Genomic DNA, 10,488 nt, shown 5'->3' with positions numbered 1-10,488 from the left:
AATTTATCAGGCAAATGATCAGACTTACTAGAATTACTTTACTGTAACCCGTTATGCAAATGATTTTAAAAATCGATTACTCAATGGACCACAGTGGAAAACATTTAAACATATTCCGGTCATGATAAGTCCTTAAATACGACATTGCAATTCAATAATTTTAAATCATCAGTATGTCCTTCTTATGTATACTATTTCGAAAGCTTTTTCGTTTAAATTAAGTCTTACAATTGCAAACCGGTTTTGCAGTTTTTCAGTCGACACAATGGTTACTAGTTACAAATTTTGTAATTGATCATTTAGGTATAAAATATGGTTATTATTTCGTTCAGAATTTCTCCTTTAAGACCTACAAACATTCAGATGGTATATTCATTCATCACTTAGAGCGTTGATTTAGAGATTATTGATTTCCCTTTTGCTTAAGAGAATTTGTCCGAGAATAAGATGTGCTCAGTTTAAAAACTGTTTAAACACCTCGCTCTTGCCCTAGATGTCCAGCGTTTTATAATCGTGTGTGAATAATACTGCAACAACATTTGCACCCTATTTTTATTGTTTTCCCAATTTTTGGCGATTTTTAAAGAGATAACTGTATTTTGCATTGCAAAAATGTAACATGCATACGGTGCACAATGAAAATGACTTCAGTTGATGGTTCCTCAGATAGACTGGTACTGTCAAAATTTAAAAAAAAATGAAATGTAACCAGGGTTATATAAATAAATATGTAATTGCGCTATAGCAGTTGTGATGAGAGTGTTCGTGTGCGTCTCTGTCACAATTATGTTCCAAACATACTCCCATTCTTTTGGTTGAGTTAAGTATTTCAATTTTGTTTGAAATGTATTTCCATACTTTTGAGCGTTTCATATATATTTGCTTGCATGAGTGGTCACTGGGTGTAGTAGTAGTAGTAGTAGAGAAACCTATTTGATAGGTATGATTTATTTTTAAATTAACTTCCTTAGTGGTTTGAAGAGTCAGGTAAGATGTATTCTGAGCGACAAGCTGTGTGGACGTGTCTGCACTCTTGCTGAGATATCTTGGGCGTTTCCCATGCTGAGTGGTCTTGGGAACGGCATCCCTGTGTGGGATTATTTGTGTGAGAGATACAATCCAGTGACCACCAAGTGGCACGTAGTGGACCATGTAATATTCATGCAAAGACTTACGGTGGAACACGTAATATCCGTGCAAAGACTTATACTTTCCCAGTCGTACGGAATTAACCATTTGCGAGACGTCTTGTCGAATGCCAGTCCATCTGAAAGGAACTTATGTCAACAATCTCCTTTTTTAAAATTGTATATTTGTAAATAAATTGTTTTTGTTTCGTAAATATTGTCTTCTTTGACTTACAAGGACAATCATCTAACCATATTGGTGAAATATGTTAAGAACCCTACACAATTTGAATGCAATTATGACAAAAAGTGAATATTTTCAGCCTAAATCATCCATAAATAACTGTCAAAATGATATCTAAAACCTGTTCTTTTACCTGTTCCCGCCAACATACTGCACTATATGTTATATGTTAAATGTATTTCAAATACCTGGACACTTTCCACTTCGTTGTCCAGATAGACACATTTTTTATGTTAAATAATTATGTTTTTAAATATTGATCAATACGACATTTGTAATGAATCATTCCAGGTTACATAAACGAAGTGAACCCTTGAAGTCTGAATTTTATTCTACCAGCAACGGCTACATAAAGCTCAAGGAAAATCTAGTGTATTCTTTTAAATGTTAGATAATAAAGAAAAGATAAAATTTCCAAATTTTGTTAGTTTTACAGTAAACTATTTACGTCAGTGACATCTGGATAAATAACTGCAACATCAGGCATCATTGTCGATTCACCCAGAGGTCGATTATTATCCGCCGTTGTAAATCATAAAGTTATTTGTAACAAAAATCTCAAACGCAAGTGTTGGTTTTGATGTATGAGAACTTGAGACAACCAGTTTTGGAAAATATTTGTCCCGATAGTTAAGCACTTTAAAATAATAATATCATTCTGTTATACTTTGTTTGAAATGAAATGTTTTCATTAAGCTTAAAAAGATCAATTTATACCTTTTTTGAAACTTATTGCACCTATGAATATAGCATTTTTAACAATTAAAATCAATACATGTGACACCAACATATGTAATTTCTAAAACGATTAACAAATTAATGGATCAAAACGGTATGTGGTCAATAGCAAATTGGTAACTGATGGCAATCCTTGATAAAAACTTACAATCCTTTAAAAAAACCATTTTAAAAATTAAATCATTGACTAAAATCTGCATATTTTTTTCGATATAAAATTCATAAAGATATATGCACTAGGTTTCATATTTTACAATTAATCGTTGTTTGATTATGTAGGACCAGTAATATTAAATGCCGCTACAGAAACTGTTTGTCCGTACGTTTTAACTGTTTACCTGGTAAAAGTTTTTCACGGCATTTTTCAGGTCTTTTGTATATTCAAATATTTAAAATTTCTAAACCAGGAAGAATATATTTTGGGAATTCCAAATTAAATTATCAAGAAGGTAAGGATTGTGAATTTTTTGTAAAGTTAAAAAAAATAGTATAACAACTACATGTTTTATGTTTATCAACTCTTTAATCTTACTTATTGTAAAGAAAAACGTGGTTAATCTCTCATGATGATTATGTACAAAAACATACAAGAGAAAACCTAATAACAAGTCTACTTTTTGATATCATTTGTAGATTGTGCATATCTGACAAAACTTTCTTGCATTGTACTTATCAGGTCTTCCGTTGGAAAACGGAAGACCTTATAGTATTTGTAAGGTTTTTTCTTTCTTTCTTATCATTTTCTTTTCCCTTTTCTTGTCAGCAGAATTTCTCAGAGATAACTGGATAAATTTTCCTTGAATTTTCAAGGGTAATAGAGAATGATTATGTCTCGAGGCGTTTGTTTCATTTTAATGAATTCATTTCCGGTTGTCCGTTTCCTGTCCCGCGACGAAAAGCTTGTGACATCGATATCTCGATGAAAACTTGAGCATACAAACATTCAGGGATGATAAACCTATAGTTGTAGATGTGTTTTGTTTTGTTCATCGTAACTTCCGGTTGTCACCGGAAGCACTTTAAAACATATTTTTTCACGAACTTAATTTATTTCAAAGAGAAAGAATACATTAGTATAAATCTTTACATATGTCATCTATGCAATGTTTAAGAAAAATTCTCCTTCCGGTGAGATATTTCAAGTATCTCAGGTAGCTTTTTAAAACACATTTTGTACCCACCAGATCTCAAAAACTTTAATTGATCAAGACACGAAGCTTTAATAGATGATAGACATTTCACAGTAGATGTGTTAAAACAGTAACTTTTTCATTTTGTCGATTGTCACTTCCGGTCAACACTCAAAAATTGACTTTTTGTGATCGGCTTCGGCCGATTACTGTTGGGTCCATATTAGGCATCCGGCAAATGTTTCCACGTGCGCACACATTCCGCTTGCATAAGTAGTTCTTATAAAAAACTTGAAGTTTGGTTTAGTATTAATATAACATTTTACTCAGTTTTATTTCAGTTCATTTACCTTAATAGATGCAAACATACATAAATACAGTTTGACCTGTTAATTCAAGAATGCACATTTTGTCTCACGCGTAAGAATTGCAATCGAAAGAGTCATTCAGTAATGCAGTTGACCTCGATCAACTGACCTCAATCATAAGATGCTCCATGAACTGACCTCGATCTATTGATGTTGCATAATAGTAGCTAGGAAGACGCGATTTATAAACAAGGTTACGTTCAAATGCGACCTTAATAGCAAGTTTTGATGGCATTCAATGTTTTTCAGTCGCATCAAATTATTTTAATACAACTCTCTCTTCGTAAACATGTTAATGCTCTTTGATGAGCCATTCTGAGTATTCTGAAGAAGAAAAAGAATAGACATTAACATTTAATAATTACGTTTAAAATATAAAACTAGCAAGGAATTAACGAACGGCTTTCCCCAAATTTATTTCAAAATTAAATTTATTGACGGTTTATAATGATGAAATTTTGGTGTACAGGTTCAATATATTCTATATTTTGTAAAAATACAGTACTTTTTTCATTATTTTACATCAAACTGATCTTCTTGATTGCTTCTAGCTATCAAATATATAATTATTGCCGATCATTCTTTCAAAAGAAATACTTGTTTGTTTTTTATATTGGCTAGAAAAGATTAATTGAAAGTTCCTGAACAGTATTTAAATATATATATATATATATATATATATATATATATATATATATATATATATATATATATATATATATATATATATATATATATATATATATATATAGTTAAATCCAAAAAATATCGCAGTGTCCGGTTTTATATATAGAAAATTTGAAAAACGAAAGACAACACAGAGTAAAACGTTAGCGCTTTCATTCAATCTTCAGATTTTCGTTTTTCAAATTTTCTATATATATATATATATATATATATATATATATATATATATATATATATATATATATATATATATATATATATATATATATATATATATATATAAATAAAGCCTTGGTACAGCAAAAATTACTTAAATAAATAAAACAGAATGCGACGGTCCAAATTAAATAAATATAATTAAACAATTTATTTAATTTGGACTGTCGCATTCTGTTTTATTTATTTAAGTATATATATATATATATATATATATATATATATATATATATATATATATATATATATATATATATATATATATATATATATATATATATATATATATATATATGATTTCATTTTTCTTTTTTCAAGAAAAATGCATTTATACAGATTATAACACACGGAAAGGTAGACCTTTTTGTTGCTATAGCAACAAGTCTAGTTTGTTATTTTTCCATTCGAAATTTAGGCTATGGATACCGATTACTGTCTTTAAGATGTTTTGTGGTGTTATTTGTGTGAGATTCCATTTCCCTCTCTACACTGTGGCAGTTGTGAGGTGAATATCTTTAAAGTATGTGAGGAAAAACACCTTCAAGATAAATCAAAACTACATGAAATTGTACCATTTAAAAATCGTGGAATCATTCTGAAATGCCAGATACATTCCTCAGGAATATGTTCACTTCACTGTGAACAATGTGATATCCCAATTTGTGTTCAATGTGCATTTTCTAAGAAGCAACAGGGACTTCAATTTGTTGATATTATGACAAAAATTGAAACTCAAAAGAAAATCTTACAATGCGAACTAAAAGAGTTAGAGAAATATATATATCCTAGATATCAAGAAATGGCATCAAACATTTCAGTTCAAAAAGTTGAACTGAAACTTAACTCAAACAAATTGGCCGAAGGTATCGGTGGTCATGGAGAGGATATACACAGAGGGTTAGACAAAATCATTAAGAAAATGCAATCAGATCTGGATGAAATGGAATCAAAACAATTGGTTGTTCTAAATGAACATAGAAACGAAATAGCTCGAACTATTTCTGACATCAATAAAACTATCATTGACCAAAAGAATATTCTCGATAAAAATGATGTAAGGCTTATCTGTACATACAGACATAAGAAATGCTGAATTCAGAAAATTGCCCCCTTTGCTTAAAGTTTCCCAACCAATATTTACACCTCAAAGAATCGACTATGAACAGATTAATCAACAGTGTGGTTTTTTTGTCAGCATTTTCTATTCAAATAGAAAAACAAAACGATGTAAAGTGTCACAATAGACATTATGGCAATGTTTTTTTTTATTGTAATTGGTTCTATGTCTACTATATTTAATGCAAGAGTTATCGTTTATAGATCTAAGTTATCGTTCATTTATTTACGCTTTATTGGTCACTGGGTTGTTCCGTTCTCGATGTTACTATGTTTAGATTGGGATTCTCTTCGAACCTATTTTGCAGGTTTACGTAGAAGCTTATGAGGGGTGTTGCCGGATGTCGCTATATTTAGTATCTAGAGTAGTAAGACTTGTTTGGTTAGTTTTGATGACTATATATTTGGGGTGTGGGCTGACTTTTGGGAGAAGAGGTCTGGACGCCAAGCAGTATTTTCGTGTATGTTAAGCCCTTGCTGTGTGAACTTGGGTGTGTCTCTTGTGTGTCCCCTGCTGTGTGATCTAGGGAACATGTAGCCTGTGTGGATTTTGTTGGCGCTGGCGTTGCGAGACCTGATTGGCTACATTTGTATTTTTATTGCCACAACTCAGTAAGTGTAACTTAACGATATTGTTTGTCGGCGGATGAATTGTATTGCTATTTATTACATAAATTGTCTGGTACGTGTTTGATCATATTCACCTACAAGAACAAGAACGTATTACTGTGTGTACTATAATGTCGTTAATTTACTTGTTTTTGAAGCTATAGTAGCCATTAGTGGGTTTGCATAAAACTTATGTTTGTAATGATTTATTAGAAAATTGTGTGTTAATTGTAGGTGACCAATTTTATAATTCTTAAATTATTGTTAACCTGAGTGGACGGGGTGGATTTTGGTGGATCGTGGTGGAGCGTGGTGGATCGTGGTGGAACATGGTGGAAAGTGGTGGAGCGTGGTAGAAAGACGCACGAGATTATGGAGGATTAAGTTGAGAACTATGATTAATAATTCCTTTGTACATATGTAGATAAATTTATTGTTTATTTTTTCATACTGTTGTTGTTTATTGAAAAACAAAAGTCATCCATATGATTTCATAAGGGGTAAATGTTAAAAGAACCCATCACACAGGTCAGTTGTGACATAAAGAATGATTTCGATACTGAGTCCTACCAAGTTTTAAAACCGCTCATTGATAAAACCCAGGTCATCGCAGAAATAAAAACTGAATTTGGACTTCTGAATGGATTATGCAGCGTTTCCAGTCTAAGTGATGAACACGTATGGACTTGTGGTTTAGACAACATAATGAGGCTTTACAACCTCCAGGGAGATCTGATTAAGTCAGTACAAACAAACTCAGGGTATCAGCCATGTGACATAGCACTGACAAGTAGTGGTAATTTAGTTTATACCGATTACAATGAGAAAACCGTGAACATAGTAAAGGAAGATAGCGTTGAGGAAGTAATCAGACTGCAGGGTTGGGTGCCCCTGAGTATTTGTAGTACTTCCTCTGATGAACTCTTGGTTGTCTTGGTCAGTGATAATGATAAACAGACAACAAAACTTGTGCGCTATTCGGGATCCAAAGTGAAACAAAGCATTCAGTTCAATAATAAAGGTCAACCACTTTATTCTTCTGGCGTTAGCAATAAATATGTGACTGAGAACAAAAATCTAGATATATGCATTGCTGACGATGAGTTCGGTGCAGTAGTAGTTGTCAATAAAGACGGAGAGTTCAGGTTTACTTACACTGGTCCTCCATCTTCCAGAAAGGGGTCATTTCATCCATTTGGCATCACTACAGACAGCCAGAGTAGGATTATAACAGCAAACCGCAATGACGACTGTATCCATATCATTAATCAGGATGGACAGTTCCTCCGACACGTTGACAACTGTTATTTGTACACTCCATGGGGTCTATGTATAGATACCGCAGACAACCTTTTTGTCGCTGAATACTACACGGGGAAAGTTAAAATAATCCAATATAGTATGTAGATAGTGAGTCTTTGAGTTAAAGAGACATATTGTCTTAAAACAGGTGTATATATTTCATGTATTGCCAACTATATTGGAGCTATTAAGACATATACGAAATTTAAAACTTACGACAGGTTTAATGTATCTTTATTATCTCCTAACAGTTTTCAAGCCGTCAAAAATACACGTTGAATTACACGTATTACGTAATTGAAGTTGCTCTGTATAAGCAGTTACAAAGGGAATGGCTCAGTGAGAAAAGTCTTTGATTCCTGGTTATTTAATGACTTTAATCAGAAATCTTAATTTACAATAATGCCTTATCATGAGGCCAATGGGTTTTAATTAGAGGCCGCTTGGTCATGGTATATGTCATGCTGTGGTATACACAATCCTTCGAGCTTGCGTGATTATGCATCGGAAAGTTTTGTCATTTTTTCCTTGAGATATAAATTATGTAGATATATTTAATTCAATTGTTGGTAAAAATGTATTCTGTGTGTCACAGTGTCTCTTTATAAGTGTGGTTAACTATATATGCTACTTAATGATATACAATTAAAGATATTCATATTAAATGCAATGCAGGTGTAAAATTTTTGTCACTTGTAAAAACAAACTTAATGCTCTGAAGTAGTTTTACAAACAAATAATCTAAAGGTATTTACTGAACTTTAAATGTTCTTTTCTTTTATGCTATTGAGTGTGAACAAGATTGTGTATAAATTTGGTTATGAACATATATGTTTTGAGGTTATCAACCATAACTAGTTCTTGTGCATGACTTCAGCAAAGCCAAATTTAAATACCTGGTAAAGTCTGAACAAGAACACTATCAATGATCTTACTTATCGTTTAACACTGAGAATTTGACTCTCTACATGGATTTTTCAATGTTTGCAAATTTTATATGTTAACAAATTTTGGAAATACTTTAAAGTCATTGAAAGCGATATGTCAACCTGTTTCAATGTAGCTAATTCCAAAGGTAGTGATATAGTCTGAGTTAAAATTTGACCAATCAGTTAACATTCTTAACATGATTCAATTTAATGAGTACCTTCGGTAATTATACTACCGAACACATTTCGTCCTTACATGCATATGAATTATATGTATAACTAAATTCAATGACATTAAATGTATTTCAAAACACCTATTCGGTATCTTTCGGTTTCATTTTGAGTACTATATGATTTTAATTCGACCGGGATATTGCGTAAATAAGTTACCAGAATAAAATCATTACATTACACAAAATACAGGCAAGGAAACATCCACCCGATTTAATTATTTACTGGCGTTGCGTGAAGGACTGTAGAACATAGTGGTTAATCGTAGACTAAACCTCTATACAAAGTCAAAACAAAAATTGTGGTCTTTTTCGTTTTCTCTTTACCCTATTGTACTAGATTGCAAAGCTTCACAAAAGTCCTTACAAACAGAGATATATAGCAGGTTCCAGTAAATGTTCTTCCAAACCTCTCTCTTTACTGGTACTGTACCAGTTATCGGCTAAGACCAGTTATCGGCTAAACTGAGAGTTCGGGTTTAAAGCACGCAACAATCCAAGATTTTTTAATTCAGTCATCTTTTTCGAATAAAGAAAAGTAAGTTTGCTTGAAAACTTTCTTGAATATGTTGTATACATGAGCTTAAACGATCATTGTTTACCGCTGAGTTTACATCTTTGCACTTTCAGCAGTGGGGGAAGTGACGTAATAAGTTAAAAATAGAATATTACCTCTTTGTGATACGTGATTATATCCCTTCTTTGATTTCACACATAAAATCAATACATTTAACATGTATAAACAAATTTAAAAGAAAAGGAATTCACAAATTTCGCCAGATTCGTAGCGCAATTGAACGCCTGATTGCATAATTATGCTTTGAATAGTCTACGATTTGGTGTATTACCGTCTGATAATAAACGAATAATTTTATGAGTTTTGTTTATAATGTATCATGACCCCGACTACTTTAGTCTGACCCCACAAGGGGCATAATTCAAACTACATTTAGCAGAGTATAAAATCAACATGAACACGGATTTTACGATGATATTATCACGAAGCCGATAACTGGTACAGTAAATCGTAAAAACTCGGCAAATTCGGGGCGCGCTAAAATGCACAAAAAAAAGATGTTTTGGGTTCTAAATAATGATATAAACTAACAGATTGATAAATAAGGAGTTCACTTTTTAAAGTATGTCAAGTTTTATAGAAAAATATCAAGAAATAAGGAATTACGAAAAGAAAACGTTAAATTTTAGCCGATAACTGGTACAGTGCCAGTACTCCTTACTAAAATTCTTACAGCAGTGAAGGAGAAACTTCAAGAGTACTGCATAACAATCTACTCCAGAAGTGGTGTGAATCAGATGTGGATATGAAAACTCTAAAGAATTATTAGAAACTTTGAGTCACAAAATCTTACCAAAATCAATAGCATCAAAACGTACGATTTGTCCTCGCTTTATACAACCATTCCCAATGGCAAATTTAAATCTGGGCTTTTTGATATCATCGACAGTTGTTTCTTCGATAAAAATGGAAGTCGTAAAAATGCTTACCTTGTCATTGGAAATCTAAAAAATTATTTTGTTAAAAACCATTCTGATTGCACAGACAAGTACTCTGAAGTTGACATTAAAAAGGTGCTTGCGTTTCTGATAGACAATTTCTATGTAGTTTTTGGAAATCAAGTTTTGTTGGAATTCCCATGGTCACCAATTGCGTCCCATCGTTCGCAGATCTATTTTTGTATTCTTATTTAAGAACTTGTACGTGAAAAAAATAAATCGCTCGCTGTGGCCTTCATCTCAACATTCAGGTATATCGACGACGTATTATCAATTA

At 32.1% G+C, this 10,488-nt stretch overlaps 1 long non-coding RNA gene across 1 annotated transcript; it reads left to right on the top strand.

The window, feature by feature from the left end:
* The first annotated feature begins 4,907 nt into the window (after window positions 1-4,907).
* Window positions 4,908-8,207, top strand: LOC109617608 (uncharacterized). The gene is made up of 2 exons (XR_010713413.1): window positions 4,908-6,238; window positions 6,470-8,207. It is a non-coding gene; the product is annotated as an uncharacterized lncRNA (long non-coding RNA).
* The last annotated feature ends 2,281 nt before the right edge of the window (window positions 8,208-10,488 follow it).

This window comes from Magallana gigas, chromosome 4 (genome assembly GCF_963853765.1).
Source record: "Magallana gigas chromosome 4, xbMagGiga1.1, whole genome shotgun sequence".
Taxonomy (NCBI): Eukaryota; Metazoa; Mollusca; class Bivalvia; order Ostreida; family Ostreidae; genus Magallana; species Magallana gigas.
The sequence above is the reverse complement of the archived record's forward strand: the minus strand, read 5'-3'. Positions and strand labels throughout refer to the sequence as shown.